Source organism: Mesocricetus auratus, unplaced genomic scaffold (assembly GCF_017639785.1).
Source record: "Mesocricetus auratus isolate SY011 unplaced genomic scaffold, BCM_Maur_2.0 Super-Scaffold_100031, whole genome shotgun sequence".
NCBI lineage: Eukaryota > Metazoa > Chordata > Mammalia > Rodentia > Cricetidae > Mesocricetus > Mesocricetus auratus.
The window spans coordinates 11,335,349-11,344,436 of record NW_024429212.1 but is presented as its reverse complement, the minus strand read 5'-3'; the positions used below and the strand labels follow the sequence as shown (position 1 = coordinate 11,344,436).

General features: G+C 40.5%; 1 long non-coding RNA gene across 1 annotated transcript in view; it reads left to right on the top strand.

Moving 5' to 3' along the window:
• The first annotated feature begins 7,365 nt into the window (after positions 1 to 7,365).
• LOC110342272 overlaps positions 7,366 to 9,088 on the top strand; it is a 124,516-nt gene continuing 122,793 nt past the window's right edge. Inside the window, exon 1 of the long non-coding RNA XR_002384303.1 lies at positions 7,366 to 7,674. This is a non-coding gene — a long non-coding RNA (uncharacterized LOC110342272). The remainder of the gene's footprint in view (positions 7,675 to 9,088) is intronic.

Below are 9,088 nucleotides of genomic sequence, written 5' to 3'. Positions count from 1 at the left end.
ATTTGCCATTCATTCTTCAGCAATGCACAGAGCACTTTAAGAAGCACAGCAAGCCGGGTGGTGGTGGCACACGCCTTTAATCTCAGAGGCATGAGGATCTCTGTGAGTTCAAGGTCAGTCTGGTCTACAGAGTGAGTTCCCGGACAGCCTCCAAAACAATACAGAATCCTGTCTCGAAATCCCCCCAAAAAAAGAAGTACAGCAAATTTTAACTTAAAATTTGAAGATATGTTATTTCTGGTGTTAGTAAAATAATAGAAATCTTACATCCTGACAACTTATATTCCATAAGTCATGCTGAAGTGCCAGATTCCCAGGAATTCAAGATGTCTCAAATCATACAAGAACTTGAATACAATGCATATAAAATGTTTAAGAGATTTCACTACTAAAACAGCATAATTGATGAAAATATGATAAAGAATGTCATATTGTGTTACTATTCAGCCATGACTGCTTTTTTTCTTTTAGTCTGTAAAGACAGAGTTTCTCTGTGTAGCTTGGGAGCCTGTTCTGGCACTTGCTCTGTATAGACCAGGCTGGCCTCTGCCTTCCACGTGCTGGGATAAAGGTGTGCGTTACCACAGCCCGGCTAATGACTGGTTTTTAAAATACAGTTTATGATATTCCATGAGAGAACTAACAAAGTGCTGGCCTCTTTATCAATGAAATATATTGGAAAAAAGTGAATTCAAATGCCATAAGTGTGAAACAAAAAATACTATTTTCGTATAAAAATAGTAAAAATAAATTAATATTTAAGTGGTCGAGTTTTTGAAAGTGTATCTAACATTAAGGTAATTCCTTTTCATGCAATCATAATTTGTAATGATATAAGGGCAATCAGATTACTTCAAGTAGCCAGAAAATATAACAACACATATTTTCATTCATTTATAAGTATACTGATTCAAAAAAGTCAAGGACATGTAATTAACATTTAATAGCAAAAGGACTCAGCCCGAATAGTTCATCCATTCCATTCTCTATAAATTCTTTGTATCCAGGTACATGTTTTCAGTTTTATAAATGAATTAGAGTCACACACATATACATATGCACATATAAAAATGTGTGAGTGCAAATGCATGTGCATGCTTGTGTGCATGTTTTTACAGGAGCCAAAATTTAGGATCTTGTTCAGGCTACAAAAGCTCTGTACCATTGTGTTGTACTAAACTCCAATGTAAACTATAAGCTGTGTAAAAGAAAGACCATTTGAAAAAACAAATTGTGTGACTGAAAGCATTAGTCCATGTTTCTATTTTTAGAGAATGAATATGAATTTATCAATAAACAGAATTTGGCCTTATCCTGTCATATTTTGAGAAGCAAATTTTTAAAAGCATTTTAATGAATATTTTACTCATTTTTTCCTCTTTCAAAAACTTATTTAGATTGCTCAAATCTAAGCTTTTCACAAAGTAATCAAGTTTTAAGTTAGTTGTATTCTGGTACACCAGGGGAAGCTGAGGCAAGGTATTGGCACAAGTGGAAGCTAGCCCGGTCTACATTGAAAGATCCAGGCCACCTGAGCTACATAGACAGACCTAGTCTTAAAAAATATGGAAAAGAAATTAAACTTTGATCTGACGTGTTGTTCTGAGTAGGACATTATGTATGTGTGTGTATGTATGCATGTATGTATGCATGTATGCGTGTGTATGTATGTGTTTGTATGTCTATTAGCTAAAAGACACAAAGGAAATGATATAAAAGCAAGAAAGAAATTTAATATGAATCCAATTTTTTTCATGATTCAAGACTTATAAAATGCTACAAAGAGATGAAGCTAATAATATGAAAGAATTTGCAAGTGTCAGGGACGTCCCTCAGCTGTACATACTTTTGTTTTACTCTGTTAAAGACATCTTTTTAAGATTCTAATGTATTTTAACTAAAATATAATTAATCACCTGGCTTCTATTTCCTCTTTACAAACTCTCCCATGTTTCTTCCTTCCAATCTCTTCCACATTCCACCCTGATATCACTTTCAGATTGATGACTTCCTTTTAATTTCTTTGTATTGTGATTGATAGATGATAGATAGATAGATAGATGATAGACAGATGATAGATAGATACATGATTGACAGATGATAAATAGATAGATGATAAATAGGTGGGTACATAGTTAGATAATAGACAGATACATGATAGATGATAGAAAGATAGATAGATAGATAGATAGATAGATAGATAGATAGATAGATGATAAGTAGGTAGGTACATAGGTAGATAGATAATAGATAGGTAGGTTGATACATGATTGATAGATAGATAGATAGATAGATAGACAGAATCAGATAAACTAAGTTATGCAACTTGAACTGATCATGCTTCCCACAAATGCCAAGGCTACCTAACAAAATCCATGTCCTTACTCTTACCTCTTATACCTTGAGAGTGCTATGTTTTATTCCTCAGTTCAGTGATTTATATATTGTCACAAAGAGACTTGGTTCGGATCCAGTTGGGAAAACTATATTCTGGGACTTTCTACAGAATAAATGTCATCTTAGAAGTTTGTGAATTTAATTTGGAATCACCTGCTGAGCTCTCAGTGGAATATTAGATAATTCAGAAACCATTTCCCCTATTTTTAAGACCAGAAAACAGAGAGGCAACTTGCATGCCTCTTCTGAAACTTCTCCCATAATAAATAGTTCAAAAATCAGTCTTGCAGATAAGTAGCTGAATGAAATGTTAGCATTTATGAAAGTATATTAAAAACATAAGTTTAGCAGCAGAATTCCAAGTCAGCCTATGGGAAAGGTTCCAGAATTGGGAAAAAAAATCAAACAAACAAAAGTCCCAACGTACATTGAGAAGGAAAGTGATAGTTCCTGTGAATAATTCTTGACAAATTAGCCTTACCTAGTGGATGTATGCAGGATCTAGGTCATCTTACATTATCTAACCCAAGCTCATTATATTAATTTTAGCTGTGTTTTATTATGTGCAAACTCTCTAGTTCTACAGAACTCAGCTACTCTAAAAGATGAGAGCAGAAAGGAAGTCAATGTCTTTACAAGGCAGAAGGATGGCTCCATCGGCACAGAGAAGGTAACATGTGCTTTTTATATTATTATCCTCATTCATTCCTCATGTGTCACTCCAAAAACTTTGTGAGAATATCACTTATCCTCTCAAACATATCCTTATTCAAGATATACATTTTCACTGGATAGCTATATATTTAAATGTTTTCCCTATCGATCCAGGAACTTGATTCCATGTGCTTAGCAGATTTCCCCTGTAGGAGGGAGAAAAAGTATCAAAGGCTAGAGTTTCCCTGTTGGCTAGTCAGTGTGGTTTTGGCTAGCATCTCTCTCCCACTGTGTGTACAGATGATTCCAGGATTAATGTTTGACATATTGTCAGAAGAGTTGAAAGAAGACATGATAAGTGAGTCAGAAAAGACATAACCAGAAGAGGAACACCCATGACAACTCAAAAAATAATAAATAAATAAATAAATAAATAAATAAATAAAGCTGTTGTCCTGTGCTGCTGCAGGGCTTAGGACCCCATGCTGTGCTTTCTTTGTCTGTAAAAGCTTGCTCAAAATTGTAAGATTTACTGCAGAGTAAGAACCTGTATGATTTTTCACCCTGGCTTTCTCCATTACAATCTCCTTTATTCTACCTCAATCATTTTAAGAGTCAGTAGAAGAAAATTTAGTCAGTTATAGAATTCTGTTCTAGTCTTCAAATTACCTTCATATTCCAAATTAACTTTGGAATGACAGGCAAAACCAAATAAGGAAACAAATGTAAATGTTTAAAAAATCTATAAATGTAGTACTACTGGAGGTTAGTATGAAAAAAAATACAATAACAACAGCAAGTTACCATGGAGTCTGTCTTGGATGAAGAATATCGGTTCACACAATAGATAGTTAACACCATCCTGATTTCAAGACTTTCCCAACTCATGTGAGCTATATAGCCTATGCTTTTCCTCAATTGTCCATCCACCCTTCCTCTGGCTTCCTAGCTAGCCTTTGATTTCAAAAAGCTGGTGTCATACTGTACTGAGCTGCATCACCAAAAATTATGGAATTTACTTTTCCTGCTGTTGTGGGAGGGGGAAAAAAAGGAAGAATGAGAAATAACCTCAGGGAGACAGAATTTATGAGGGTTCAGGGTTTCAGACAGGCCAGTCCATCATGGGAGGGAAGGCATGGTGTTGGGAGTGGCTGGTATCTCCGGAGACTGAGTGTGGGTGTGTGGGCTATATCATAACCAGTAGTTTGGACTTAGGTTACTCAACCTAGAGATAATCCAAAGCCATATGCCAAGAGACCTACTTTGTCTTAGTAGGGCACTGTTCTTGAAGTTTCCACAGCATCCTAAAATGCTTAGCCAGCTCAGGACTAAGTGCAAATCCTGAGCTTAAGAATGGCATTTCATACTCAAATCGCATTAGCGCCATTGCTTTTCAGGCTGAAGTTAGCCGTTGAGGTATTTGCTTCCAAACATGGTAACTTGACAAGCTAAATTCCTTCCACAGAAGCTACATGGTGAAGAGAGAGAATCAATACCACGATTGTTGTACAAGTTGTATTCTGAACTCCACAAACATGGTATGCTAGCACACGCTTGTGTGCACACGCTTGTGCACTAAACACAAATATATTGTTCTTTCAAATTAAACCGAGAAAGAATAACATGAAATTACTAGGTCATCATATTCAAAACTGATGTCCCTCATGTAGCACTAGTCTTTAGTTCCCCTAGGCAGCTTCAACTGTCAGCTTGACACAACACAGAATTGTTCCAAGTAGTCTCGATTAGGAAATATCATCCAAAAGAATGGCCTTAGACATATGTCTGAGATAATTTCTTGATCAGTTTAACTGATGCAGCAGTGGTTAGTCCCCTGTGGACCATGCACTCCTGGGGAAGGGTCATGGGTTTTGTAAAAAAGCATGCTAATTGAGGTATGAAGAGGGAGCAAGCCAGTAAGCAGCATTCTTCCATGGTTCCTGTCTCTAAGTTGCTGCCTTGAGCCCAGCTCTGGCAAGCCAGGATGATGGACTCTAGCTTGTAGTCAACAAACCCTTCTCTCTCCAAGTTGCTTTTATAGTCATGGTATACATTATAGCAACAGAGGCCAAACTAGAACACTAGTCTAGGGACATGCTATCTGACTTATAAAATTCCACTCAAACTGTTTTCAACCAGGCATTTTTATTTTCAATTTAGCAAAGCTAGCATGAAAATTACATTCTACTTTATGTAAAGGGGGCACTTGAACAGCCCACATTGCGTAGATTATAATCATTTGTCTGTCACTTGAAATTGCTCAATACAGGTTATTAAGAACATGTATCATATTTTGAAATTCTTTGAAATGTACTAGCCAAGAAATCTGTATGCTCAACAACAATTTAAGTATGGCATGGGTCAATGTTTTTTATTTTAGCATTTGTTTTGATTTGAGGTCAGTCTGTCTCAAACTTCAATAAGCTACAAAAAGTATATGAATAAACTCAACAGTTTTTTATGTTTTTATTTAAATTATAAACATGAATGCTTCACATGTCAATCCCAGCTCCACACCCCCCCTCCTGTCCCTCCACCAGCACCCTCCCTTGCCCCCAGGCCAATCCCAACATCATTCCCCAGGGAGAGTGAGGCTCTCCTTGGGGGAATCTCCAGAGCCTGTCATTTCATGCAGGGCAGGACCTAGGCCCTTCCCCATGTGTCCAGGCTGAGAGAGTATCCCTCCGTGTCGAATGGGCTCCCAAATTTCATTTGTATGCCATGGTAAACACTAATCTACTACTCAAGGCCCCAGAGATTTCTGAGGCTTCCTCACTAACACTACATTCATGGAGTCTGGGTCAGTCCCCTGTTGGCCTCTTAGTCATCAGTCTGGGGTTCAAGAGCTCCCCCATGTCCAGTCAGCTGTCTTTATGGGTTTCACCAGCGCGGTCTTGACACCTCTGCTCATCACTCCTCCATCTCTGTCACTGGGTTCCAGGAGTTCAGTTCAGTGTTTATCTGTGAGTATCTGTCTCTATTTCCATCAGTCACTGGATAAAGGGTCTAGAATGTCATATAAGGTAGTCACCAACCTTATCATCAGGTAGGGGCTATTAATGTAGTCTCTCTGCTATTACTTAGTTTTCCAGTTGGTGTTATCCTTGTAGATCTCTGGAAATCTCACTAGTGTCAGCTCTCTCCTCAAAGATATAATGACTCCATCTATTATAGTATCTCTCATCCTGGTCTCCTATATTCTTACCCAGACTCAACCTTCCTGCTCCCCCATGTCTTCTTCTACCCTCCTCTTATCCCCCTCTCTTTTACCTGGGTCCCTCTTCCCTCTCCCCTCATGTTCCCATAAACTCAACAGAATTAATCTATCATATTTCTTATAACAGAATCATGTAGCTAAGAGTCTCTTTTATAGGACTTTTCAAAAGTATTATCGTCACTGAGGACACTAAACACTTTTTACGCTTCCTCGCGTGTCGGTTAATTCTTCCCCTTCACAACCCATGCTAATTCACCCTGTCACCATCATATATCAGTCCGGGCTTTCTAAACAAGATTCAAATATAATCTTTTTCTTCCTGTGTAAAAGAAGACCATCTCTACTCAGGAATTATTCTCATACTAATGCCTCATTCTTGAGCACCCCTCTGCCTGACAGGGGATGTCTAGCAGGACCTCTTCAATCATGACACCCTAGGGAGGCCAGGTCTCAGGCAGAGCTAAGCAGACCAGCCCCTGTGAAAACGGAGTCTCGATTCTCCCCACTGTGTCGTCTCCAGAGACCGCAATCTTCCTTTGAAAGATCTATTTTATTTTTTCCTTAAGCGTACTTGTGAGAGACTACATTGGTACACGCAGGCAGGTGCCTGAAGAGGAAACAGTCTTTGCATCTTCTCAGAACTAGAATTACCGGTAGTGAGTCACCTCTTGAGGGGCTGTGAACAAAAAAATCAGATCCTCTGCAAATGCCAACTGTCCTCAACTACTTGTTCATCTCTCTGACCCTGCACTCCTATTTTTAAAAGCATGAATCATATATGTTTTAGTCTTAGCTTTTGCTTATTTTCATTTTTCTTGATCGAATGTTGTACGGATTACTGTAGGAGAAACTGCTGGCCAGCCTACCCAAACCACAGGAGCCCAGGTCAGCCTGCATGAGCCTGCCTGGCAGGCACTTCCTCCCTGGGCCAAGCCTGCCTCTATGCCCAGAGACTGCTGACGAAGAGACACCTGACCCAGAGACACCAATGATGAAAGGACAACGCAGCAGAGTCAGCCACCTGAGCCAATGGGACCTTGGGAGGGGATATAAAGGCAGGCCTAACTCCCTTAATAAATGAGTCTGCAGCTACTCCCGGTGCTCGAGTCTTTGGTGCTGCCTCTTTTCAATCCCTCCCCCAAGGGGTGTCTGAGCAAGGTCACAGGGTCACCGCAACATCTTGCTTCTAGATGTGGGGGCTGTGGATCCTGTGATGGCGTGGGTCTCAACTCCGCTAGAATCGGTGTATTTTTTTTCCATTGCCGCAGCTGTTTTTTGGGTTCCCGATATTTGCCTTTTGTTGCTGGTGGTGCAGCGGTGGATCCTAAGTCAGTGCACCCTTTCGAACTCCTCTTCATGCTTGCCCGCCTGTGCATTTCGGCGTCCCCTCTTTGGTGACTTGTTCGGTGAGTTGGCCTCTTCGTGTTTCAAGTCCTTGGTTCTCGTGGAGGTGAGCGCGGGGATCCTCCTCCTTTTCTGTCTTTGTGTCTGTCTGGTATCTTTCGTGCATCAGGTGGGAACATCAGCTACCCTTAGGTCCGACACACTTGCTCTGTTCGTTCGAGTCTGTCTTTGATTTAGACTTGGTTCTTGTCTGTGTCTCTGACCATTAAGAGAATGGGGAACTTACCCTCCCGCTGTGAGGAGCCTCAGGTGAGAGCACTCGAATCAATATTGGTCCACCGGGCGCATTAAGGTTAAGAATGCCCACCTGGAGGATTTGGGGGATGAGGCCATGGTGTTGGTCCCCCTGGATTTCTTTAGAAAAACATGTGGGAGCCTGACCTCTGGATGCGTGTGCCCTTTCCTGACCGAAAGCGTGGTTCAGGAGTGACCCCCTTTTCCCTACGCTTTGATTGGGGTACTGTCTTACTACCAGTTATTGTCTTTAATTGTTTCCTACCTTGTATTTCCATACCTCAGGTTCTCATGGCACTTCAGCACCCAGAATGTGGCCCTCCTTGGGAGGTCCCTTGGCCTGGCTCACAGAAACTCCTGAGGCATCAGTTTAACAGGCATTCCTCCCACCAGGGCAGGCTTCCCCGAGATAGTCAATGACAGGCAAGGACCTGTGAGGCAGGTCAACCTAAGACAGGGACAGTCCCTCATGCTGAATGCTCTCTGATTGCCGCAAAGCAGGGGGAAAAAAAAAGTAGATACATAACAAAAACTGCAGGCCAGCCTACCCAAGCCACAGGTGTCCAGGCCAGCCTGTATGAGCGTGTGTGCTAGGCACAGTTGTTGGTGCTTTGTCTTCTCACCCCCTCCCCCAAGGGATGTCTAAGCAGGGTCACCTGCAACAGATTATGCTATATTAGGAAATGATGGCTGCCCCACTAAGTGCCAGCTTGTTACAGAATGGTAAGTATTACACTCCTGCTTTCTTTTCTATGTATGCACTGGGATAGAATTGGTGACTAAAGTTTTCATCTTTTATACCCAACCACGCTACACCTGTGTCTTTGGAAACCTGTAAGAAAGTTCAGCCATTCCCAGCACTATCGAGTGACTGCCTTGTACTCTTTTTCTTTTTTTGCTCAAAGCATCCTCATCCCTTCCTGACCCTCTATTGAGCTAATCTTTGTATGTATGTGTATATATACTGTCAAACACTTGCTAGCTGAAGACTTTGCCAGCTGTGTTGCCTCATCTAAACAAGTTGAAATTCTTGACAACAGAAGCCTTGCCTTATGTTTCTTGCATACCCCATTTATAAGAGTATTCCTTAAAAAAAAAAAAGAACTTAAGGTAATCTCTTAAAAGTGCATGGTCGCAATGCTTGCTACCTCTTTGTCCAAATCCAAAGCACCTTCTCCAGTT